Source organism: Botryllus schlosseri, chromosome 13, assembly GCF_051294905.1.
Source record: "Botryllus schlosseri isolate E-star chromosome 13, Bs_hap1, whole genome shotgun sequence".
Lineage (NCBI taxonomy): Eukaryota > Metazoa > Chordata > Ascidiacea > Stolidobranchia > Styelidae > Botryllus > Botryllus schlosseri.
Window position 1 is genome coordinate 23340580 of NC_137248.1, and position 27122 is coordinate 23367701.

Genomic DNA, 27122 nt, shown 5'->3' on the forward strand with positions numbered 1-27122 from the left:
ATAAAGTTGAGCTTATTTATAAGCTACTGTCGCATTGATTCCGAAAATATACATTAAAATCTTACCAGGGCAATGGAACCCCCTCGAAATGCACCCCAAAAGTCTGCAAATCGGCATTGTTCTGAACAATCGCAACAACGCAAAGGCCGTTGTTATGGTGATTGTGCTGCATCGCTGCACGATGCCGGTTTACAAATTTTGAAGGCTATTTCGGGTTAGTTCCATTGTCCTAATGAAATTTTAATGTATATTCTCAGTATCAGCGCGATGGTAGCTTTCAAATAAGATCAACTTTATTTAATTTGAGCGTTCGGGTCTTCAGCTATTGGATAAGGGATCATGCTGCGTTCAGATTGCTGAGAACTTCAGTAGTCATTTCCTCACGGCGAGCAAGGGTGCTGATGGGTGGTGCGAATCTATGCGTAGGTTAGTTATCTATAAAAAAGACATTTGAGTATTGGTCGTGATTGGTTGAAAAACTGAGGTATAATTTCAGTTCACGGCTCACACGATTTCCGAATCCGTGGTTGGAAAACAGGAAATTTTAGTTCACGGTATACTCGATTTCAGTATCCGTCGCGATTGGTTGCAGAACGACGGTAAAATTTCAGTTCACGACTCACACTATTTCCCGATCCGACGTGATTGGTTAAAAAAACTGAAGTTCTACTTCACTGCTCACGTGATTGCCGTGTGCGTTACGATTGGTTTAAAAAACTTTCATTGCCGGGAAGCCACTTCCCTCGGCGATCACTACGCGGCCAGCAAAGTTGGCGAAACTGAGTGAAGAGTTTATTACCGGCTGACGGTTATTGATCGGATTTATCCAGTGTCTATGAAGATTTTGACGGGCACTGTCACATTTGTGGTATCCTCAAGTCAGGCTTTGGGCGATATTTACACTGTTATTCCTGTGAGGCTATGACAGAAATTGGTTTCCTTTGTGTTTTACAACTTGGTGAAATATTTTACCAGAGACTCCATAATTGACCGTTATACTGTATCGGTAAATTACAGTATGGTGAGATGGCTACATTAGACTGCAATCATAGAATATGTTTCAAAGTTTAATAGTGAACTATATGCCGACAGAGAAAAGTACCGGTAATTAAAATTGCGTAATTTTGAACATGACGTTCTATTTTTCAGATTCATCAGACTGGTTAGCGATTTATTACTCTTGTGCTATTAAATATGAAAATGCTGATCATCCATTGTAATATTAGAAAGGTGATCACAGTTGATCACCTATCTGAAATTTATGATGTTGTGAGATGTGTAGTTCGTAGTATCATCTAGGACAGAAAATTCATTACGGAATATTACGACAAGTCGCTTGAATTGAACGGCGATTTTTATGAATTGTCTGCCAAAGATACGGGACAATATGACTGGTTTTGACGATGTAAGTGAGTAATTATATTCTATGCATGACAACAGAATTATCGTCGTAAAGCGATGATCATGGTAATCATACTGTACTAAAATTATCTTGTCTTGTTCGATATCTGTAATAGAAACGAATATATATTTTTAGCCAAAATCACGCCGTGTTATGCAGGGCTTTGGAGCAGCCGCAAATTTAGACAGCTCCGGCTCCGGAGCTCTCTTCTATCATACATAAGCTCCAGCTCCGGAGCCGCATTATTACTACTGCTCCCGCTCCAGCTGCTGCTCCGGCTCTGAAATTATCGCATTGGCCTGTCCATATCAGAGGGGTGGCCAACCCGTGGGCCAAATGTGGCCAGCGAGAGGGTTTTGCGTGACCCGTGAGCTAATTTCCTATTATATTATCGAAAATGAATTGCTCAGATTGTGAACTTGCAATGCCAACAAAAAATTACAATTCTGGCTGCGACACTCTGGATTTTAATGACTAAAATATCAGTTCCGACGCATTGGCAGATACAGGGTCCAGTCACATTTTCAGTAAATCGTCGTACATTACAGTAAACTAAAATAGCAGCGAAATTTTTCTTCACGCTTCGCGTGTTTAATTGTCGCACGATTTCTTGCTTGGTAGCCTACCCCCTACTGAAAACGAAAAAAACGCCTAATTTATCCGATTGAGTCTAACTGTACTCGCAATTAAGGGAGAAAGTCTTTTCGCGTTTGCGCTCGCATAAAGATCGTCAATGGTGAAATGTAGGCACAAAATGATTGTCGCATATTATCGGAAATCTTCGATATCGATGTGGCCAGACGCCGAATAGTCGTGTCCTTGCAAACTGAGCATAGCGGGCGGTAGCCTATACAATAAACCCGCAATACTCAAGTAATAATATTATTGACCTTGTTTATTTATAAACTTCGAAAATTTTACCCGCTTGGCGTGGCTAGTGGACCGCGCACTCGTTCGTCAATTTCATGTGGCCCTTTAGCCCAGCGGTTCCCAACCTTTTTGGTGCCGTGACCCTTTTATAACATTTGCCAAGTTGCGGTGACCCCAAGGATAAAATTAGTTGAGTTGATCCTCCTTCACTGCACTTTTGGAGCTAACTAGTAGGCTGCTAGGCTATATATTAAATTTGACTTCTAAATAAATAAACAACACAACAAATCAACTTATCAACACAACAATTTGTTCAGTGAGAAGGCTGTGCTTGCTTCTATTTAGCCAGATCTGAAATCCTTGGAGCAGTCTTTGCAAGAGCACAACGCAGATCATCTTCTGCATCAAGTCTGCTCCTGTATTTAGATTTGATAACCAACAAGCTTGAAAAGCCTGTTTCACAAAGGTATGTTGTTGGAAAAGGAAGAATCAGGCGCAATGCGATCTCAGACAGAACGGGATATGACTGCAAACTCTTGATCCAAAATTTGGTAACTGACAATGAAGAAAAAGCAGTTTTTGCTGCATCACTGGTAATGAGTTCAATGAACTCCTCTTGTGCATTCTCAGGAACATCTTCAACTCTGATGGTGAATGGGCTTCTAGCAAGTGGAAATGGTGTGTCAGGTAAATTAGGAAAATATCTTGAAATTTCTTCTTCAAGAATTTTGAAGTGTTCTTTGACAGAAAGTATTGTTCTATTCATTGTTTCCTCTTCAATATCATTTTCCTCAAAGAAAGCAGATAAGTTCGGCAACATGTAAATTCTATTTTCATCCAATTTTTTTTGCCAAAGTTGAAGTTTCAACTTGAATGCTCGGATCTTTTCTGACAAATCTAGGCATGTGGCATTTGGTCATTGGAGAGACAAATTTAACTCATTTAAGATTGCAAAGATGTCAACCAAGTAAGCAATTTTGTGAAGTTGGTTTTTGTCGCCGAAAAGTGCTTCAAACTGTGGTTTAGATTTTTGATTAAAAAATGTTTTCAATTCATCACGAAGATCAAAAACACGTTTCAAAACTTTGCCTCTGGACAACCATCTCACACTAGTGTGAAATAACAGAACATTATTGGATGCATCCAACTCACTGCAAACTTTTGAAAATAGGCGGCTGTTTAAAGCACTAGCTTTTACAAAATTCACGACACTTACAACGCTTTTCATTGTATCTTGGAATTCTTGTGGCAAAGTCTTCGTTGCTAACACTTGTCGATGAATCATACAGTGAGTTCCGATGGCTTTCGGTGATGCATTGATTACCAAACGTTGAAATCCAGACCTACATCCCAGCATTGCTGGAGCACCGTCTGTGCAAACACCACAAACATTTTCCCAAGGAATGCCATGATTTTGCAGAAATGATCCAACTGTGTCAAAGACATCGCGTGCAGTAGTTGTCGTTTCAAGTGGTTTGCAAAAAAGAAACTCATCTTTGAAATCACCTTCATAAATGTACCTCACGTAAACCAGTAACTGAGAACAGTTTGCCACATCTGTTGATTCATCAAGCTGGATACTAAATATTCCAAGTGGAGCTGATTTCATTTCCTGGATTACTTGCTCCATAATATCAGCAGACATGTCGTCTATTCTTCTACTGACGGTGTTATTAGACAAGGATATTGTATTCAGTTTGTTAACATATTCAGCTCCAAGCGTAACTCGAACAACGTCTTTGGTTGCTGGCAGCAGCAACTCCTCGGCAATGGTGTGAGGTTTCTTGGCTTTGGCGATTCTGAGAGCCACCATATATGAAGCTTCAATGGCTGCCACATTTTGCTGTAGGTACTTGCCGCCAGAATCCAGCCTGTTTTTTTTTACACAATCAGCTTTGTTCTTAAAATACTGGACAGCCTTGCCCGCAAAGTTTGGATGCTTAGCGTCAAAATGGCGTTTCATTTTGTTGGGCTTCATCGATTCGGCTGACATAATTGTGTTGCGAATGACACATTGTGGCTGTTCAATTCCTGCGTCAACTATGAAAGTAAATCCATACTTCAAAAATTCCTCACAATATTTTCTTTTCCTAGGCCTAATACTTGTCTCTCGATTCATCATGGGAAATCTGAAATTTTACAAAATAGCTAGCTAGCTATCGTAGGCCGGGAATTCAATAGTAAGCCTACACTGGCTTGCCTAGGCTATCAACTGTGATACACTTTATTTCTGTCAGTAACTCTCGGAACCCACTTACAGCACAAACTTATCAAGATGCATGACTGAAACGAGTTATTACACTAAATACTATATATACAACTGTATTTCATGTAGTCTGGACGAGCGGCTTGCGCTGAGCAAGCTAGGCTGTTCATGACCAATCATTATTATGAAGCTGCAAGGGCTTCCACTGACGTGGGATCGAGCGCATCAACACCTGAACCAATCTGGCATTTTAACGGTAATTTTGTAAGTACGTGCAAAAACGATACTCACATTCGACATCGGAGTACTCAGACTCAGTCTCAATATCACTTGGCAAATCCGTTACAATGGAAACCTCGGCCATTACTGACTAGCTAGAATAAAAACTGCGAGAACACAAACAGCCGCTGTGACCGGTGTTGATAATATGTGTCATTCACTTGACGTCACAATGCACATTCTGCCCTTTCTGTAAACATGCCAATATTGGAACTTTCAGTCAAAATTACGGCAATTTCCGATTGAGTTGAAACACGGAAAGTCGGTAATTTCGTCATGAAAAAAAAATCTGAACATGATTCCGCAAAGTTGTCATGAAGATGCAGTTGACCTTTAAGAGTTAACTTTCTAAATTTCTAAACTAATGAAATTCTAAACTTTTCAGAAGGCCTCAGGTGACCCCAGGCAAATTGTCAGGCGACCCCAGTTGGGGTCGCAACCCACAGGTTGGGAGGCGCTGCTAGCCGAAATGGTTGGCCATTCCTGGTCTATATAGATTACTAATCTACCATAGGTTAGTACTTTTTTGTTTCCCGAATATAATATATTAGAATATGTTGATATGAACTTCTTCAACGAATACGTGATGTTTTCCTAGGGTGATTTTATTTTTATCTAAAAACCGAAGATTTTGACCGATAAAATCTGACATTCTGACAATTTTGACATTTTTCACCCTAAAAATATTAATTTTGATGAAATTGTGATCTCGTATATGTAAATTGCCTGTTTTCCCCCTCTACCTTAGAATTTTAGGGTACTGCTTATCTTCATTTCTGGTCTTAACTGTCTGTTCTTACGAAATAGTTAGGCCTGAAAAAACTTTTGCTATTTCTGCAATAAATTGACTCAATATTACCGGCAAGCTGATAATTCGCAGGGCTTTAATTAAGATATTTATTACAGAGTCAACCTGCATCGGTATATTCTCCAGAAGATGAGCGCGGCATCTAGGTACAGCAAAAAGCAATAAGTGTCGAGTGGGTGAAAAGACTACTTGACATGAAGAGATTCAGGTTAGGATGAGAAGAACATTTGAATCGTGTCAAGAGGCCATTTTGAATGGGATATCAACACAAAGTCTGTTCGAGATTTAGCCGATGTTGATCGATGCGCATTGGCAGGTATAAAGCAGAGTTGGGATCAACTCACTGATAATGACAATCCCCCTACCACGTTCATGCAATTGGCTAGTCCTACAACGTATGCATGCACCAATTAATGACGATTAATATCAATGTATAATATCATACAGCATGTGCGGCATTACATTCCAATTTTTCAGTGTTGGTCACAGACATGTCAGAAGTTTGTCCAAACCTAATCCAAACCTTTCTTCAACTATGCCACATTGCAGGGATCATGGAAAGACAAGCTCTGCAACAAGTTGAGGGAATGGCGAAGACACCATGAAAAAGAAGTTCCCGTCTTAAATTTGAAATAGCAGAAGCATGGACGCTGCGGCAAACGGAAATCTCAGCAGCTTGTGGAAAAATCTAGTCAACGCTGCAAGAATTCTCGAGTCTCAACATGCAATGTGAGCATTTTAGTATCTTGCTTTCTTCATCTAGATATCCTCAATATGAATATTTTGATATGATACTGATAACACCAACAGACGATGTTACGTCTAATTTTTCTCGAGTATGTGGGCATGCGAGCAGCTCAGAAGGAACATTGGCGAGAAGTAGCACCTTGCACCGATAACCGGTCCTGTTTTAATTAAGATCTATTTTGTCCTACAGAGTCAACATGTATACTCTCCACAGACGACGAGCGCAGCATCGAGATACATCAAAACGCAATAAGTGGCAAGTGGAGAGTACCTGACAAGGAAACGATTCTGGATAGGATGAAAAGAACATTCGAATCGCGTCGCGAGGCCATTCTGAATGGGATGTCAACCAACACAGTCTGCTGGAGATTTACCCGATCTTGATCGATGCGCATTGGGTACCGTAGGTATAAAGCAGTGTTAAGATCAAGTCACTGACAGCACAATCCCTCGGCATTTGTGGCAAGCGCAATCATTTTCCATGACACAACAGATGACATATATTATAACTAGGGCTATTTTTATATAACCTTAGAAAATCAATAATATGACTTTATTTTTTGGAAAATATGAATTTATGTGAAAATGGTGTATTTTTACATGCAAACATCGGCACTGACGGAACTAAAGAGTAAAACCTATGCAACAACAGTTATACACGTCCATTTTTTATTCTAAATCACTGTTGTCGGACAGTAGTAGTGTGAAATGTTATAGTCTTTGAAGTTACGATTCGGACGTAAAATGGCTTTGGTAAGGAAAGTGAGAGCTCCACAGACGCTGATGTGGGTTGCCACTTCTGCAGGTGTGCATAAAGCGCTGGTGAAATGTCTTGTATTTGCAGCTCCATTATTTGTTAAACCTCGTTTTTGTCCAATCGCTTCTTGATGTAAATTTTGAGCTTTATGACCTAACCAGGAAAATGTAACTTCATAGCTTTCTTAATATACCTCAAAGGGATACGGTTTTGTGTTGAAATTGATTTCACGACTTGCTGATGCATAGAACAAAATATGACTTTGGATGGCCCTAATTATAACCATCGGTTAGCAAAAAGTGAAGTCAGTTTTCAAAATGTACAAAACTCGTAGGTGACCTAAAGATACTTTTTAAACTAACATACATTGTTCTTTTTGGGCAGATTTTAGTTTTCTTGAATTTTTTAATCGCACATACATCCAGACGTAGACATTTCTTCCTTCGATATAAGGGCGACCAACCCTCGGGCTGCAAGGCGATTCTAGAAATTGATTATAATATTTATTAGTACTCGCAGAAATATCGTCAGCGGCGAAACCTTTGCACAACGCGATATACGCAGCCTCGCCGCAACCTTGATATTCATATGTCCAAGCTTGGAATATTTCTTGTCAAATGAGCCCAGCGGTATACAAAGGCGACCTGCAACTCCGCGCAGGACATGACTGCACACTTGCTTGTCATAACATAATTGTCATCGAATTTGCTGCGTAGTAATATATGTCATGTTTTCACCCTTGCCCAACCCTGTTCCCTCCTGTCGGATGACTGAAAATCTTTATCAACATTAGATTGGCCCGCGCAAGGTTTCAAAGTCGCTGATTTACTTTACGATGTCGCAGTCGCGTCAAAGCATACATTGAGTTGATTTCTGGCACTTCTCGTTCAGGTCGTCAAAAACTTGGGTGGATGGTCGGAATCCCAACGATCTTCAATGGCAACTATGGCAGCTTCCTGTTTGTTGACAAAGTGAGTTGTTTGGTATATGTGAAAGCATTATGTCCTACTGTGTTGTGGACACAAGCAAATCGCATGGCTCACTGCCATCGGGCTACATCATTCACATCATACAAAAAAGGCAATTTATGGCACTATTAACACTCTATTGCTGTCTTAACACTGTATTTGATAAAAATTGGTATCTTGACAGGTCACTGTAAATCGAAAGAATTGTGTAATCGAATATCAGTGACTAACGAGATTTTCCTGTGTCCATGCTACTGTAGGACACTATGGTGAAATTGTCACTAGTATATGGTGTCCAATCAAAGAAGATGATGTGAAACCAATATTGGCCCCTCCTATTTCACTGAGAAAGTTGCAGTGTTACGACTGATGCTAAAATCATTCCACTCTGGGTACCATTATGGTCGCTCGATATCCTTGAAAGCACCATCACGTATGATCGTTTTCTTACCTCTTTCTATGACCCCGACTCGCGCGGTAATGACTTATTAGGTAGGCTTACCATATTTTGGAAATCTAAACAGAGGACACTTTTTCAGAAATTTGAGACTTGCAAAACCGGAGAAGAATTCTCAAAAATCGGTGAATTTTCCCACTTTGTGACCGGTTTACTAAAAAAATGAAAAAAAGGTCAACTTCTCGCTCAGAACTCCAATCACCGTTTTTCACTTCGAAATACCCGCCGTAGCGTCACTTCTGTGCTAATTTACGACATATCACTCGTATTTCGCTCTAAATATGACCTAAATTTTAAAAAAAGAGGACAAAATCTCAAAAAAGAGGACAAAAGGGCGTCCTCCGAGGACACTTTTAAAAAAGTCGAAAAAGAGGACAAATCCTATTAAAAGAGGACGTATGGTAACCCTATTATTAGGCCTAATACTTAAGCAATTCTCAATCTCAGACCACATCGATAGTACTAAGCTAATATCATTTTCATTTATCAGGAGCCAAAGAATTATATCCGACGATCAAGTACAATACGATCCTGAATGAATGGAAAGTTCTCTTCTATGGCAAAGTTATCAAAGGGGTCAGAAGCTTCCATCATGCTATGGCCACAATACTGGCAATATACTGGCTGTTCAACATCAAGTTCGGTCCATGAGCCTCTAATTCATGGTCCGTCGTCACGAACTCTCCGAACGTTAAGTACACTGCGGCTGTTCGTAGCAAATCAATTATTGTTTCTGTACATAGGCTACGTCTCGAAACTTTGTAACGTTTTGAATAATTCACCAAGAACAGGTCATTATTTTTAGCCGTTATAATTCTTGTTTCATTACATAAGGTACTCGGCGCCTCTCACTGTGAAAATTTGTAATCACTTGATTAATCGCGGACCGGTCAATGTTTCAAGCCGTTATATTAATTCTTGTTTCATTACATACGTTTCGAAACTTTCTAACGTTAGGTGTGGCTGACTGTGGCTGTTCATTGTAAATTAATTTATTTAGGACGGGTCAATACTTTTAGCCGTTATTATAATTCTGGTTTCATTACATATGTACAAAACTTCGAAACATTAGATACTAGGCGGCTTACACAGTGGCATTTTGTAGTGAATTAATTCATTGATGACGGGTCAATATTTTTAGCCGTTGTTGTAATAATTCTTCTTTCATTGTATAAGCTCCAAAACTTCTTATCGTTAGGCACTCTGCAGCTTAGACTGTGGCTTTTTGTAGTAAATTATTTAATTTATGAGGGGCCAATATTTTTAGCCGTTGTAAGAATTTTTCTTTCATTGCATAAGTTCGAAAACTTCTTAACGTTAGGTACTCTGCGGCTTGCACTGTGGCTTTTTGTAGTAAGTTAATTCATTGATGACGGGCCAATATTTTTAGCCGTTGTTGTAATTCCTCATTCATTGCATAAGTTGCAAAACTTCTTAACGTTAGGCACTCTGCGGTTTACACTGTGGATTTTTGTAGTAAACTAATTCATTGATGACGGGCCAATATTTTTAGCCGTTGTTGTAATTCCTCATTCATTGCATAAGTTGCAAAACTTCTTAACGTTAGGCACTCTGCGGTTTACACTGTGGATTTTTGTAGTAAACTAATTCATTGATGACGGGCCAATATTTTTAGCCGTTGTTGTAATAATTCTTCATTCATTGCATAAGTTCCAAAACTTCGAAACATTAGGTACTTTGCGGCTTGCACTGTGGCTTTTTGTAGTAAGTTAATTCATTGATGACGGGCCAATATTTTTAGCCGTTGTTGTAATTCCTCATTCATTGCATAAGTTACAAAACTTCTTAACGTTAGGCACTCTGCGGTTTACACTGTGGATTTTTGTAGTAAACTAATTCATTGATGACGGGCCAATATTTTTAGCCGTTGTTGTAATAATTCTTCATTCATTGCATAAGTTCCAAAACTTCGAAACATTAGGTACTTTGCGGCTTGCACTGTGGCTTTTTGTAGTAAGTTAATTCATTGATGACGGGCCAATATTTTTAGCCGTTGTTGTAATTCCTCATTCATTGCATAAGTTGCAAAACTTCTTAACGTTAGGCACTCTGCGGTTTACACTGTGGATTTTTGTAGTAAACTAATTCATTGATGACGGGCCAATATTTTTAGCCATTGTTGTAATAATTCTTCTTTCATTGCATAAGTTCAAAAACTTCTTAACGTTCGGTACTCTTCGGCTTACACGGTGGCTGTTAGTAGTAAATTAATGGCTTCATGACATGTCAATATTTTTAGCCATTTCGAGAATGTCTCTTGTTCTGATGCATTTGTTTTCAATATACATCAATTGATCCAACTCTGAATTGCTTGTTTTAATTCATATCCTGGCTACAGATTTTGTGCCAGTCGGTCCAAGGTGAAAGGTCAATTGAAGTCTCTGTTCAGACGTGTTTTCGAGATTACATGACGGGCAGAAACAAGTTAGGCAACAGGTGGAACTAGACCTGTCGTATGGTTTTACATGACGGACATGTATTAAAAGGTACCAGGTGCAAACATGTCTACCGACAGGTTTATTTTTTACAGTGCAGTGGGTCTGCTGAGTCGAGGTGAAATTGCCCTGCCAAAATAAACGTGCTAGCGCCGAGAGTCGCCGAGAGTCTTTCGCGCCGTAGGTCACGGATTTAATTGACCACAGGTTCCGTCGAAAATATATATTCTCTTCAACAATATCGAGAGAACAAGCGTTTCGGAGTCGAACCAAGCACCTGGTCGTGCTACCTTGCTCATTGCTCACTACCACCAGTCGTAGGTTACTCTGGCTATACTATGAATTAGGAATGGTGAGAACGTGAGGTTCATGTTCGCGTTCTGTGAGTGAACCTCGGAAATTTAGAGGGTCACGTTCACAAACGAGCCTTCTTAGGTTCTGGGATGTGAACCTTTTTCATATATTACAAATTTTCACATCATAACATCATTGGCTGAAATTATTTGCTTTTCAACTTCGGGCCACTATGCATGACGCTGGCAATATAAAGAAAATCAACTCTTATCGAGCATGCTCCTTGCCAATCTCAAATATTTTACTTTCTTTGATACAATATTTTGCTCGAAGTATCCAGCTTTCCGTTTGTTAATATTCAATGACTCTCTAGGCTACTTTGAGCATGACCCGAAGTCACACAACATCAAAGTGGAAATACGTTACATGTAGGGTAGACAGCGAATCATCCTTTCCATTCCACCAATCAATGAAGTTGATATAAAGAATACATCGCTGTCTACTGTAAAAAATCTAACAGGCGTATTGGATCGATCATTACTTCATATGTGTATCGTATCATAATATCCTAATTTGCGCGATCGGGGTGTTGGCTACTGTATAACGTGGTAATGGAGTAGTATCGGAAGCAAGTATACCATCCCGTTTTACACTGAGCTCAATATCAATAGTCAGACGTGTCAGACATTGTCAGGTCTGGCACAGGTCGTTAAGGCGTAAGCTTGTATTCCCTTGTCGAAATTGTTGGCAAAGCGACGAAAGATATTGATTTTTTTCGGATTTATATCAGTTGATTGCTCCAAATGATACATTTGCTGACTTTTAAGAAGTAAGCATGTACTTCAGCGTTGTGGCATAATGTGGCCTCAGTCGTCGCTGTACATTAATATATCACTTCATTGAAATATGTATTGTTGGAATTTGCAATTTGACGTCACGTACCGTCATAGGTACACGATCGCGTTCACACAGAACTTTTGAAAAAGGTTCGCGTTCACACGAACCTGAACCTATCAGAGGTTGATATACGATCCCGCCTATGAATACAATGCGCACGAAAACACCTGACTACAGCTATACCGGGCCATCCTCAAAATCAGGGCCGATTGTCAGCCTAATTGCCCAAAACGGTAGTCTTGGGCCCCACAAAGCGATAAACCAAATTCTAGCTAGGGGTTTTCACCCCAGACCCTACAGTTGGTTGATTGTTTTCCCCAGGACTTGCGAACACATTCAATCTACTGAGCATATGCAGATAGTTCTCTGTAGGCAATTCAAGACTGAATCGGTCAATTAAATTGTTGATTGCATATATATTGCTGTAAATTTGTATACTATTAGAATTATCAGATTTTCCGGTAAAGTTGATTGAGGGTGTTGGAAATTTAGGACACGTAATAGATAATAATTAAACATATTCGGGTGGGCTTGTTGGAATAATTACTTCATTGCATGTCAATATTTCGTCACCTCCTGCATGTCTGTTATATTGTGTTATTGAAATCACCCAAGCGTACTAAACTAAAAGACGCACACGATTCCAAATTGGTATTTCTTCACCGGCATATAATTTTATTCTGGGTTTTGTCATTTCTGCTGTGCGGCACAGATTGCCTCGGCAGTGATATTAGGTGTCAGCCATTATGGAGCCTATATGGACAAAACATACATATATATCGAAGTTACCGGTCATTAAAAGGCAGTCTTTTTCGGTCAACGTTATTCCACCGATGAGGTTATCGCACACTTTCCGGATTCCTATGTTAGCCTAAACTTCATTATGTGATGGTGCATACCTTTACAAAAGGAATGAATCGAAAACGAATGATCGCGCAAACTGCGCGGATTAGTGAGTCAGCTCGTATTAGTCCTTGCCGCTCATATTTCCTCAAATGACACGGGTTGAACTTCAAGTCAAATCGAACATGCTCCCAATATGTTACTTCACGACGTTGTGAATGAGTTAAAAATTTGATATTGATTTTATTTTATCAATGGACAAGCCTTCAACATATTGCATCTTGAAATTTTGTAATAAAATTGCAAAATACCTCGCGGACCGGCTGGAAAGTCGTCGCGGACCGGCGGTTGAGAACCACTGAATTAGAGGTCGGCACATTTGCCCAGACTTACTCACGGCCTATTTTGGAAGCTAATTACGTTCAACATCTCCGCGAACCAGTGTTGGGATGACTCGAGTCAACTTTTTCGGATGACTTGACTTGACTCGAGTCACTTTGAAAAAATGACTTGACTTGACTTGACTCGGCGCTTCAGAAATGTGGATTGACTCGTGACTCGGAGCAAAATTTACGAGTCAATTTCAAGTCATCAAGTAAACGGTGTCGATTAAATCTCTGTATCTTTTTAATGTTCGGATTATTCGCGATACGCATGTGTCACTTGTGAGAGCAACCAGTCATTTACTGATTGTACCTTTCAGTGGCCCCCTTGTTACATCACAAATAAATTGACCGAAAACGAACTGATGACAGCTTACGTTTATGTGAAATCAGAAGTATAATCTAATAGCAAACGTATCTCTGTTTCTTAGACGGCTTACATCGCGCAGTTCCCACCTTATCCGACCTCCTTGTATGAATTGGATGGAACGAATGTAGTTTATGCGTTTATATTCTCACGGATGTGTAGATTGGTAGTGTATTATACTATATCAATAATGTTTCAACTTCTCGACGCTTCGTATTCGATCCTCTATTTTGCCTCAAGTATTTTATTAGCTGCTCTACGTCTGCGTGAGCGATACAACGCCCTTTGGCATGTATATTAGACTTTATACTCGTTATTACTGCAAGATATATGACAAATACATCTGTCTTTCACAATAGCAAAATGTAATGACTTTGAATCATCACTCATATTTCGAAAAACCAATTTGACTTGAATTGTGACTTGACTCGTGACTTGAATTGACTTGACTCGATTTGACTCGAGTCACCTCCAAAAAACGAGTGACTTGACTTGACTCGAGTCACCTTCGAAAACCGATTGACTTGACTTGACTCGAGTCAAAATGTGCAATGACTCGAAATGACTCGTGACTCGAAGGTAGTGACTTGATCCCAACACTGCCGTGAACCCCAGAATAAAGGCAAACTACACCCGGGTTTAGAACCACCATCTTTGAATAAAGCATCCAAACGACCTGCCCTAAACCGACTCTATGAATATAGTTATCTTGTAATTGCGATTAGAATTAGACTTCTTTTTGTAGATGAAGGTTGTTTATTATTTATTTTTGATCGCAGTTTTGCGAGGGTGGTAGTCCCCATATTAAAACCATTATATATGATACTAAATCGCGCGCAGCGCGAAGAAAAATTTCATGTAGCATAAATCTGCCCAAAAATAATCTTGTTTATATTGATTTACGAAAAAATTATAAGGCCTTCAAAATTCCGGACATTTAGGCATATTTTTGAACTTCCTCCCGGACGCAGTTTTTCAGTGAAATTTCGGACATGTCCGGGAAATTTCGGACGTATGGCAACCCTACTCTATTTAATTTGAGCGCTCAGGTCGTCAGCTATGGGATCAGCAATTACGCTGCGTTCAGATTGCTCAGCAGTAATTTCCTCTGGACAAGAGAGCGTGACGACCGAAGTTGCGTATCTATCCGTAGGTTAGTTATCTGATACAATAACCCTCAGATAGCCCCGACCATAGCTTTTGTAGAGGGTATGCCCTAGCTAGGTATATGATTAGGATTCTTAGTAAAAAGTTACTCAATTTGGATGTTTCGGATTCTGGACATGATTTTTCGGAGTCATAGGTACTTTCGGATGGGATTCGGATTCGAGTTCGAATGGAATATTCCTGATCCTGATTCCTAACTGACAGACTGTCTGGCGCCCACTGGCGTAGTTAGCTAAGGTGAAACTCTCGCCGCGCGGTGGGACATACAACCGCTACTAGGAGCGGCGACCCGAGATACTTTGTTGGGTTATCAACTACAAGTGAGCAATGGCCACCTTGAGGCCTCGCGGGTAACCCTAAAAGTAGGGAACGCGGAAACTGCGGAAAACGCGGAGCTCGCGGAAATGGCCCCTAAAACGCGGAAACTGCGAAAAAAGCGGGAAACCTCGATTGCGAAAGCGCTGAAACAGAGGAAAACGCGGAACGCGGAACAGTCGGTCATTGACCTCTATAGATCACAAAGTAGGCACTAAAACGAGGAAACAGCGGAAAAGGCGGAACGCGGGACAGTCGGTCATCGACATTTGTAGATCTCATAGAAGGAACTCTAAAGTCTAAAACGATGGAACTGCGGGACACCAATTTTAGAGTGAGGCGAATTAGTCCTCATAAATGGCAGAGAACTGTCGTAATAGTTGAAAATTGAAATTATTAGGCATCTGAGAGTCAGACAGTCGTTCACTTACGATTATACACCTGGCCTCGTGGAACATACCTTGATAACGCGGAAACTGAGGGACACCCTAATTTTCGAGTATAAGGCAGACTTAACCTCACAAACGACCTCGACTGTTGTGATAGTTACAAAATCGAACTTATGAAGTATCTGAGGGTTAAGCATTCGGTCACGGACCCTAACAGACGCTGAACATAGCCTGGCGGAATATATCTAGAAAACGCGGAAGCTGCAAGATAACCTAATTTTCGAGTACAACACAGATTTAACCTCACAAACGACCGCGACTGTTGTGATAGTTACAAAATCGAACTTAATAAATATCTGAGGGCTAAACATTCGGTCACTAACGATTATACATGCCCAGCATGGCCTCGCGGGGGAGATAGCGTAGTGGCGACGATAAGCGCCTACCAAGCAGACGGGTCCGATTCGATTCCCGTCGGATGTTCATTTGGGCTCCTCTTACCCCGCTGTCGCCGTTCTTACGGCGACAAAAAGCCCAGAAAAGCACCCGCAGAAAGAAAGCACTCACAAGGAATGGAAAGAACTTATAGAAGGGCCGCGGCCTCAAAAGGATCAACATCGAAAAGAACTGTGACATCGGGCACTCTAGGCCGAGGTGGATGTTTGAGTAAAGGATCGCTATTGATGCGTGTCCTCCGACATCCTCCTATCTGTTCGTTACATTGCATTGTGTCTTATCGCATTGTGCATTGTATGTATAGCTTGTTCAGATGAAAATTTTAACCCAACGTATTGTATTGTTGCAAACATCTAGAAACGCGAAAAACGCGGGATACCCTAAATTCTGAGTTTAAGACAAGTTTGGTCTCACAAAGGGCCGAGAACTGTCGTATTAGGTGAAAATTGAATTAATGAGGTATCTGATGGTTAAACATTGGGTCACTTAGCCTTGTAAGCGCTGAACATGGCCTGGTGGAAAGTATCTAGAAAACGCGGAAACTGCAGAGCACCCTAAATTTCGAGTGTAAGGTGAATTAGGCCCCACAAACATCAGAGGACTGTCGTACAAAAGATAAAACTGAACTTATGAAGTATCTGAGGGTCAAACATTCGGTCACTGACCATTACACATACACGAACAATCTGCCATCGTGGGAAATATGATCTAGAAAACGAGGAAACCGCGGGGACTCAAATTCTACCGAATACGTATAGAAAAACACCAACGAAAGTATTGTCATCGGAAGAAAACATGAATTATTATCCAGCATCAATTCCCGATGATGGGGAGTCGAATATACCGGCAATATGAATTTCTATATTCGTGGTTGCCCTTGTCAGTTCATAGTGCAAGAGCTAGACATACGTCCGTTTTTTTCTCGCTCAGTGTTACTGTTCTGGGCGTGGGTGAATGCATGCATGGTTTTTATTACTTGATCTTCAAATATTTTTTGCGTTTATGATACTACCGGTTGATGATTTGGTTACTTTAATAATTCGTTTCAGCACTTTGCGCATTAATATTTTCCGCCATTTTACCAGTCTTCATCTAATTTAGGCGTTCAATAGAAATAGCATGGACGGAGATGGGGTTGCATTTAAAACAAACATGATTAAAACAAGGCCTTTGGTTGAAACATGTATTTTATTGTTTATTGTTTTTTATAAGCCATGACGTCGCGAATATTCAATTTTGATGTCATAGTGGATTCACATTAACAATTGAAAATATAAATTAAATATAGCTCCTTTGACGAAATATATGTACTATTGCTGTTGAACCGACTTTTCTGAGGGGTCCAACCGTCCCATATCGATATATGTCGGTTATATCTGGTGGTAATTGTCCGTAAGCTCATACAACATGCTTTGTGGAAAGTATTTACACAATTATGGCATAATTTCACAACTTGAAAAACACAAATTTTTTTAAAGACTCATATTTAAACCACTGTTCAAATCATGTATTAGACGAAGTGTTTCATAACACCGTTTATTTTAAATGCATCTCTATGGAGAAGAGTCGCAGCCGAAGGGGTTGGTCGGTCGGTTGGTAGGTTGGCTCGTTGGCTTGCTTGTTGGTGGAAGTTGGCAGTTCATTCCTCGACAGAAGGACGTTCTGGAGTGCCGAGACGTCGAGAGTTACTCTTGGCTTCAACTCCCTTAATACGTCACTGCTGTGAAGGAAGAATAGCAAAACACCAATACATTACACCGAGCCAGTTGGGGAAGCGAGTGGCGCAGTGATCGCTGATTGCTGGTTGGACAACTGGCGTAGCCAGAGAGGAGCGATCGCTCCCTCTAAACTTCTGGAAAGTTTTCGTAACATCAATAAATATAACAGTATTTTGGGGCAGATGAATACAACCTGAAAAATATGTCCGCGCTTCGCGCGATTTAGTGTCCAACATACACGTCTTGATTTTTTTATCGGTATCCCGAAACAAATTCTTTCGCAAATACCCATAATTGAATTTAGCTGCATTTTCATGAGAATACAACAGTACCAGTAGATACACGAGAGTATCCCAAGGTCGTTGGGTTGATTGAGTCTAGGGGTGTCACTTCAGTATGGGGGTTGGGGACTGTTAATTACGGCAATTTCCGTACCGGGACACACGAACACATTTAAAGTAGGCTACATGAGACTCCGCAGTGCGCTGTCAAAAAGATTGACAACTATAAAACCGACGCATGCTGTATTCCCAAGCCTTCGATATAGATTTTCGGGTACTTAAATGGCTGGCGCCTGATGATCCTGTCCCTGCGATCAGACCCCTCCGGCATAAATTCGACTGGCACACCTCCCGTTAAAAAGTACTAATTTGGAATCGCACGAGTCTGATCAAAGGAGTTTTTTTTTTAATTTGGTCATGTGTGTATCTGCAATTCCAATCTTTAAAGTAGGCCATAGCGTCAACTTTTACCAGAGGTTGCTAAATAACCGCGTGCTTCAACGAAATAGGCCTAATTACTGGAATCCACTTGCTCATATACACTAGGGTTGCCATACGTCCGGAATTTCCCGGACATGTCCGGAATTTCACCGTTCAAACTAACGTCCGGGAGGAATTTCAAAAATATGCCAAATGTCCGGAATTTTGAAGACTTGACGTAGGCTCATAATTTTTTCGTAAATCAGCACAAAAACAATATTTTTTGGGAATATTTATGCTGATGCATGATATTTTTCTTCGCGCTGCGCTCGATATACTATCACATCTATTGACTTTAATATGGAGACTGCCACCCTCGCAAAAACTACAATAAAATATAAATAAAAAGAACCTTCGTTTTCTGGAATAAGCCAAATTATAATCGCAATAGGAGAACGGTATAATCCTAGAGATCGTTAAAACCGTTAAATGCTTTATTCAAAGACAGTGGTTCAAAACGGGGGGGGGGGGGGGGGGTCGACTGCTAATATTCTGGAGTTTGCGAATATGTTGAATGTAATCAGCTTCCAAAATAGCCCGTGAGTAAGTCTGGGCAAAGGTGCTGACTTCTTTCAGTAATCAGCTCGTCAAATTTTGATCAGGGCTACGGAACATTTTCAAATTGGAGATGGAGTCGCGACCATAAAAGGTTTGAAACCACTAGATTTTGGGTGTTTATAAAGCCCCGTGATGCGCACCGGCATAATGCTGATAAACAATTTTATCGGTAGGACATGAACATGACTTAACCATGTGCAATTACGCTCCCTGTATTTTCGAACTCACATAATCCTCCACCAGCTCTAACACTAACTCTGATCATGTGGGCGGAGAGCAGTAGCTATATAGTAATATATGGAAGGACCAATATTATTGACAGAATTCATTCAGATAATTGAACGACTAGATGCATATATAAACCAGATTCATATAGCAAGCACCCCCCCCTCCAGAAGTTGCATCGATTACCCTATAGTGTGGGCACAAAATCATTGTATATTTGGGCGGGAGGAGGCTGTAAACATGTGCTTTCGGTCCCGGTTACACAACACACAGCCACAAACTTCTGAACCGGTTCGTGACCAGCACCTCAGGTCTCTGAGCAAAGCTTGGCTAGTGTGACGTCATAACTCCTTTTGAAATCCACCAGTGGGCGCTAAAGAGTGTCCGGAATTTGGGTTTTTGAAATATGGTAACCCTAATATACACGCACCAATATTATGCATCAAATTCTTTTTTATTCAAAAACATTCATCGAATTTTTCTCCCCCCCCCCCAAATATTTCTTGTGGCTACGCCCTTGGTTTCGAGTCTCGTCTCTGCCATGTTTCGATGTGTTGGAGGTTAATCTGGGCTCCTCATCGCCGATCCCGCTGTAAATATAGCACCTTCAAAAGTCCAGAAGGGAAGAGAGACCCGAACTCAAGAAAGATGGCGGCAGAGACCAGAAAAAAGTACGCAAGAATGCGGCAGAGATCTCAAAAGACACGAATTTATGAAATTACTGTCCGGGCACAAATGACCTAGGATTTAATATGCGCCACTTGTGTTAATAAAACAAACAAACAAACAGGATTTTTAACTATCACGACGGTTCGCGGTCGCTTGTGAGGTTAAACCTGCCTTATACTCGAAAATTAGGGTGTCCCGCAGTTTCCGCGTTTTCAAGGTATGTTCCGCGAGGCCAGATGTATAATTCGTTAGTGAACGACTGTCTGACTCTCAGATACCTAGTAATTTCAATTTTAAACTATTACGACAGTTCTCTGCCATTTATGAGGCCTAAATCGCATCACTCTAAAATTGGTGTCCCACGGTTTCCTCGTTTTAGACTTTATAGTTCCTTCTATGAGATCTACAATCTACATCTACCTTCTATGAGATCTACATGTCGACCCGCGTTCCGCCTTTTCCGTTTCCTCGTTTTAGTGCCTACTTTGTGATCTATAGAGGTCAATGACCGAATGTTCCGCGTTCCGCGTTTTCCTCTGTTTCAGCGCTTTACGAATCGAGGTTTCCCGATTTTTCCGCAGTTTCCGCGTTTTAGGGGCCATTTCCGCATTTTCCGCAGTTTCCGCATTCCCTCCTTCTAGGGTTACCCAGGCCTCGTAGGGTTTGGTTGTCTGTGTCTCTTGTCCGCATCTGCATTCTTAACAAGTGCATATTACTTGCTGGAACTGGATAGATTGAAGTCACGAAGGAAATATGTTAAAGAAGACTGCACTGCAGGAACCGGGAATTGTAACTGCGCAGAAAAGCACAAGGTATGTAGGCTACCTATATGTACCGGTACCGGTAATGACGACGTGGTCTGCATTCATAGCGAGAAAGGGTTGCCATATATTAAGGCAAACTGTACTATGCATTCTGAAATCTGCATAGACTTGTATCTCCTGCTATATATGCTCTATTCACGGTCGACCCTATCAGTTAAATTGCTTATTTATTAGCTGGCCGCCTTCCATTCAAAATCTGACCCTGTGCAATAAATACAGGTCATGGATGGCGATGTTGCAGAAATTGTGCGAAGTGCAGTAAATTTCTCATGTCGTCGATGCATTCCCTTGAATCAGCTGATGTAGGATACCGATTGATAGTGTTTAACACCAGTACGAATATGAAATACAATTGTATACAATCCGACTGTTCATTAAACGTGACTCACATGTTTGTCCGGTTGAAGTTAACTCTGACCCCGACCTTAATGATGGTAAAAAAGCACCAGTGAAATATGAACACTTCACAAGTTGATATATTTCTTGGTATATTCGTAGCGGATGTATCGAAAGAACTTGCGCATCCACCGATATTCGAAGTTACTTAGAGTGGAACACGACTTGTCTAGCTTCTCCGGGGCAGTCTGCAGAGCACGCCCAGGGATTCAAGCTGTTGAGGAAACGGTACGCCTGATGAATGTCAGAAGAAGGTACAGTGATAGTTCATGTAATATGTCAAACCTCTTTCAGAGTTAGAATTGTTTTTTTTCAAGCAAAACTCTTGTCACTGAGTCAATAAGAAATGTAGCCTACTTTCGATTGGTCACATCACCACATTTATCACAAGGCTAGCAATATTCCAGGCAACGACATTTCTATGTTTAGCCAACAGTGTTGTAAATCAAATGATCATGACCAGGAAGCAAACTGTTTAGTATTACTGTGTCCGTGTGTCGATGACGACTAACTGGCAAAATTATGGTCGCAAAAATGCCCATATCTAAACTTTCTTCAAGTCATCCTTGCTTCTATGCTGTTATACGGAGTGCTACTCAAATAATTGGCTCGACTCAAATCTTACGCTAATACTCGATTCAGAATTAGGATCTTGGTTAGGTAAGTCATATTTGGTGATATGATTTTTGATATACAATGTTCTTTCCAAATCTCTAGTAGTTGCCGACGATTACCGGTACGCTACCCCCATGATGAGTGTTAGCTGTAAACATTTCAGATTATTTCAATATGAATATATTATTTCAGTAGGACTAGATTTTGACCAGCTCTAAATAGCCACTATGTCTATTGCACAAGGTCACATACTGTTGGCTGACAGGATGATTAAAAAAAAACAATACTATAAATTGATTTCGACGCATGCGGGCAGTAAAGGGTGATTGCGGCATAATGCTGTATTTCCTGTGATTGTCATTCTAGTGCTGGGACCAGGGGTGACCAACCTTTTCTGCTAAAGTGCCACATACAATTGACAAACCACTGCGCAGGCCACATGCCGTGCCAAGCGCGAAATTTTTCTCAAAGTTTATAAATTGGCTAGGTTCATAATATTGTTACCTGAGTATATATTACGGGTCTGCTGTATAAATCTAGGCACTGTTTGCAAGGACATGACTATTCGGAGCCTGTACTTATCGATATCAAAAGCTTTGGCCAACATGTGTCATTCATTTTGTGCCCAATCGAGTGAGAAATTTTTTCTTTGCAGAAATCTACCACAAAATACTCTACTTTATTGTAGTACACGAGTATCTAGCAAAAATGTAGCTGGCCCATAGGCGCCGACTTACGAGGTTACGAGGTGGCACAGCCACCTCGTACAAAATGCTCAAACGCCCAAGTCATTTGTGACCTGTAACTAGTAATAAGGCGAATCGATGCGACCTCATTAGAGACGTCTCTGATTTCGATACGCGCGTTTGCCAAGCGCGTAGCCACGGGGGGTTTCGAGGGTCGAACTTCCCTATTTGAAACGCAAAACCCCGTCATTTTGAAATGATCATTCTAACTCTAATATTTAATTGCAATTCAATAATTGGTGTAATCAGTGTTACGCGCGGCGGATTTGCGAGAAACGTGTTGTCAATTAGCGAGAAGAATCTGTGATGATCTCCCGGTGAGATGGTCCCGTGCGCGTGGCAATCGTCGCTAGCCTGATTTATCGCGTCTCATTCAAGCCTGGTTCCGCAGGCTTCAACAATCGCATCTGCAATGGGCCCAGTTCACACTATATCATCGCTTAACTGCGCGATCGAATCTGCAATGCATTGGCGGTTATCATCGCTGGCCTACAGAATAGCATCTGCAAAAGGCCTGGAGTGAAAGATATCATTGCTGGATTGCTGGTCTATAGCCTAACTATCGCGTCTCGGGCCTAGCATGCTTTGGCTCCTATCTCTCGCTGGTTTCGAGACAATGCGGTCGAGTTTACGCTAATTAGTGATTGTTTTATGTCATATTGATTAAAAAGCGACATCGCGAAACTGAATAACATCGAATCGCTGCAAACAGACTTTAACGTGCGAAATTGATTCCCGCTAATACTTGAGCGTAACGGCCAGAAGATGTGTATCATGTCTCGAGTTCTGAAATACGACAAAGGTTTGAAATCGGTGCAATCAAATTCCGACATTTTGATTTGCGAAAACTGTAGCCCAAACTGCGTAATACGCGTGCGTATTTAATTGTTCACCAGAGATCAGTGACTCATCAATTGACAGCACTCCCGGACTCTTTGGCAAGCTTATCTTACGCCTAAAATCGTCGCTACGAAGAGATTATATGATCGCCATTTACACATGTACTTGACCCGAATTGAATTGATGATATTGGTAAATTTGAAAAAAAATCCGAATCCCCCTAATTTTTCGACTTGCTACGCGCCTAGCGTGAACTGAGAAGCACCATCCTAGATCTCCTCTGCCGGCCAGACGCCCAAATATACGTTCTGCTTTTCTGAAATCTAAATTATGTTCACTTGTGCGCCCATATTCGTTTACAAAACCATTCATGAGCTAGCTAGCTTCGTGATAGGTAATCGGAGCGCGAAATTGTATCGCAGTCTTGTGATGTTTTGAAACGATGAAAATATTAATAAACCTGATTGATTGATTGATTGATTGGAGGGTGTTGGTGTGTGCCTGCTAATTGCAATTCATTTCTGCGCAGATTCGTTTCTCCAACAAGGCTTTGCCAGCGGCATTAATCGGGAAATGCAGCAATACAGCTTAAACACCGATATAATGAGAAAACACCAATATAATGAGAAAACACCGATATAATGAGAAAACAATTATCGCGACGAAAGCTACTCAATACGGTGTCACACTCAAAACCGATTCGTGGCGATACTGATTAGATTGCACGCTTTCTCATTTGTCATCATCCATATTTCTTGTGATCTACTTGATACATTCGTACTCCGAAATTTTTGCACAAAGTCATCTTTCATTGTTCCTTTCATTATTAACGTGATGCATCACAAGATTATGGGTGGCTCAAATTCTGATTTCATTCGATTTGTTTGAACAAGGAACCTTCTACATTCCGATACACTTGATCGTCCGCTACTCGACTGAAGCAAGTCGCCAAATGTGCTGAGATCCAGACGAAACTACGCATTCTAGCGAGGTTATCGAGATAGCTGGAGCGATTTACAACACATGCTAAATTTACTTCAAACGGGATGACAAAATATAGCTTTAAAGTACTCAAGTACCGGTAGTTTTAAATAAACGTCAGTATCGTGAAATCGCTTTTTATCCCAATTATAAAAGAGTAGGTCCCCATAAAACTGTCGAGCTCGAGCAGCACGTTGGTAACTGTGATAGTAGACAAAACTGACTCGAGTACCTCAGAAATAGTGACTGTATCTCGTTTGCTGACCACGCGCCTGCTTATTCACACCGACTGACTCGCGTAGTAAGCAACTGCGCCCCTGTCATCTTCTTATTGCTCAAATAATTTTACAATACACGAAATTCATTCAAATTTGTCGGTAGTGTTATCAGCACAAAAGACACAGTTACACAAGTCTCGTAAATAGGTGTTGATACACTACAATCGTTTTATCGACACTATTTAACTCATAGCTTGATCACACGACTGACGTTTCCGCAGATAGATTTTTGACGTTTGATCAACTTTTGCCTGGTTACGGGGTTTCTAATCACAGGACGATTGAGATTCGGGTGTGTCTTTTCGATACGTTGCACAAACTCGATACCTTTCGTTCGGAGTACGTATTCGCATTGTGGAAACCATTTAGCATGTTCTGTCCAAACCTCGTCTTCGCGGTCCCAACGAAGCCCGCCGGCACAGTAAAAGCATTTGGTTCTGTCCGAATCGACGTAGTAAAACCCCGCTTTTGCTAACTGTTCAACACTAGCCTTAATTTTATTCGGTTCATAGCCCTTGTCGAACGCTAAGATTCTTTTTGACAACGACGACATGAGAGGATTCACGGAGTCAAGACAAGGAAATAGTTGCTCAAGACATCGCTTTTCGTCCTCGGGGGGTTCCTGTGGTTCTTGTAGATGTATAGTCAGACGTCGTATTTTGTCGTCAAGCAACTTATCCAAATTGTCTCGTCCGTGCTCGGTTAGCGCCACATTCCCCGAATCGTCGCCTCGTGCGAAACAACAATCCGGGTGATACGTCAAGTGCATTTCAGATACATCGTCTGTAGGCCTCCAATTGCGGAGAACGCCGGAGCAGCTAAAGCACTGCGTCTTGTCCAGGTCACCGATGTAGAATAAACCTTGTTTTGCCTACTCGCCGACCGCTCGTGGTTTGGGATAGCTGGGCCATTTCTCAATGGTTTCGCGACGCTTCGACTCCTTTCGCAAGTCGAGATTCCTAACCCGATACTCGTGCTCTTGATCAACGATATTCGCAAAGTTGATGTTGGTGTTTCAAGTGGTTTTAAACTGTCTCAATAAACTTTTGAAATTCGATTTCACAATAGGAATGTTCAACGCGTCTCGCACACAATTCGCGTCATGACGCCGTGCACTCGACCCGGTCCATCTCTCGAGGTACACACTGCATCCAAAACATTTGATTTTGTCTCCAAGTCCTAGCCAGTAGTATCCTTCAGACGCTAAATCGGTGCGTGTTGCGTATGATACTTTGGAGAATTTCGCGAACGTGGCGAGTCTGTACAATTCACTGCGGTGAGAACCGGGAGCGATATACACGCGTTTCTGTCCGGGTGGATCAGAGTATCTCTCCATTCACGTTATGCCAAGCTCTTTCCTAAACATGGAGTACTAAGACAGAGCTATTGTGTCTAAACCTGTCCCATAGGTCAAACGAGTCGGCTCACACATATATTCCTAGCTTATCCTTGAGAGCTGTATAGATTACTGGTAGCTGTACTTTTATGGCTGATTGACAACGGTTAGCTGTCGCTATTGCACCATTTACCTATGTGTTTACCAGGAGCGGGCAACTTGTGCAGTCCGCGGGGCGTGTATAGCATAGTACCTCGGCGGTGCGAATTGCTGAATCGATACATTATTCGACCACCGATCAGCATATGCGAGGATTAAATCGTATTCAATCAATGTATTTTAACAACAGCAATGTCAATACAGGCACCGCCATGTCTACTTCTCTCTCACGGTGCAATACTTAAATAAGATTTCATAGTGGTACCAGTAAACAGAAACCGAATTGTCACACTGTTGCGTCAATTCCTCGACGACTCAGTATATGAGACACTCTCGACCAACGAATGTACATGGGGGAACCGAAACAGGTGACCTTTCGTAGGGGGGTACTTTCGATAACACCGATAAGGCAACTTTATTCTCTCTACTGACATTGTGATGGAGAGCGGCCTAATTCATCAGACAAAGACTGGAAGCAACAACTAGCAAAACACAAATCTAATGGCCACACCGACATTCACAGGTATTCGATAGACCCGATAATACCGAGGTCACCCAACTTCTGTAATGGCACGGGTACGAAGCGGGTACGAAGCATTTTAAACGTTGTTGCTCAGTCGCGGTTCTTGGCCTTCCAAGACCTCTGTTAGCATCAGTCTATCTCATTGTTGGAGTGCCAATGTCAAATGTCGTAATAGCGATCACTCGCTCATGTGTAGAATATAGAAATTGACGCCTGTCCTATTTGCACGACCTCATGGCTTCGGTAAACTTACTAAAGCGGAAAGTCACTGCCAAGTTGAACATTGATTGATCGTTCTCTTGTTAGCGTCGATATTCGCTCGTACGTGCTTTCATGTCTTTGAATTTTTGTTATCGTCGAGTGTGGTCATAAATAGACAGGGGGACAAATTTGATGCGTTCAACACAATACGCGTTTACCACATCTCATTCC

The 27122-nt window shown here is 41.2% G+C and overlaps 3 long non-coding RNA genes across 3 annotated transcripts in view; 1 reads left to right on the forward strand and 2 right to left on the reverse strand.

Annotated features, from left to right (window-relative positions):
- LOC145453786 (uncharacterized) overlaps positions 1-27122 on the reverse strand; it is a 495978-nt gene that overhangs the window by 190854 nt on the left and 278002 nt on the right. The window lies entirely within an intron of this gene.
- Positions 3465-4186, reverse strand: LOC145454090 (uncharacterized). The gene is made up of 2 exons (XR_013920038.1): positions 3543-4186; positions 3465-3505 (listed from the first exon to the last, which is right to left on the reverse strand). It is a non-coding gene; the product is annotated as an uncharacterized LOC145454090 (long non-coding RNA).
- Positions 5919-9230, forward strand: LOC145454089 (uncharacterized). Its single transcript, XR_013920037.1, has 4 exons — positions 5919-6294; positions 6503-6719; positions 7961-8040; positions 8985-9230. It is a non-coding gene; the product is annotated as an uncharacterized LOC145454089 (long non-coding RNA).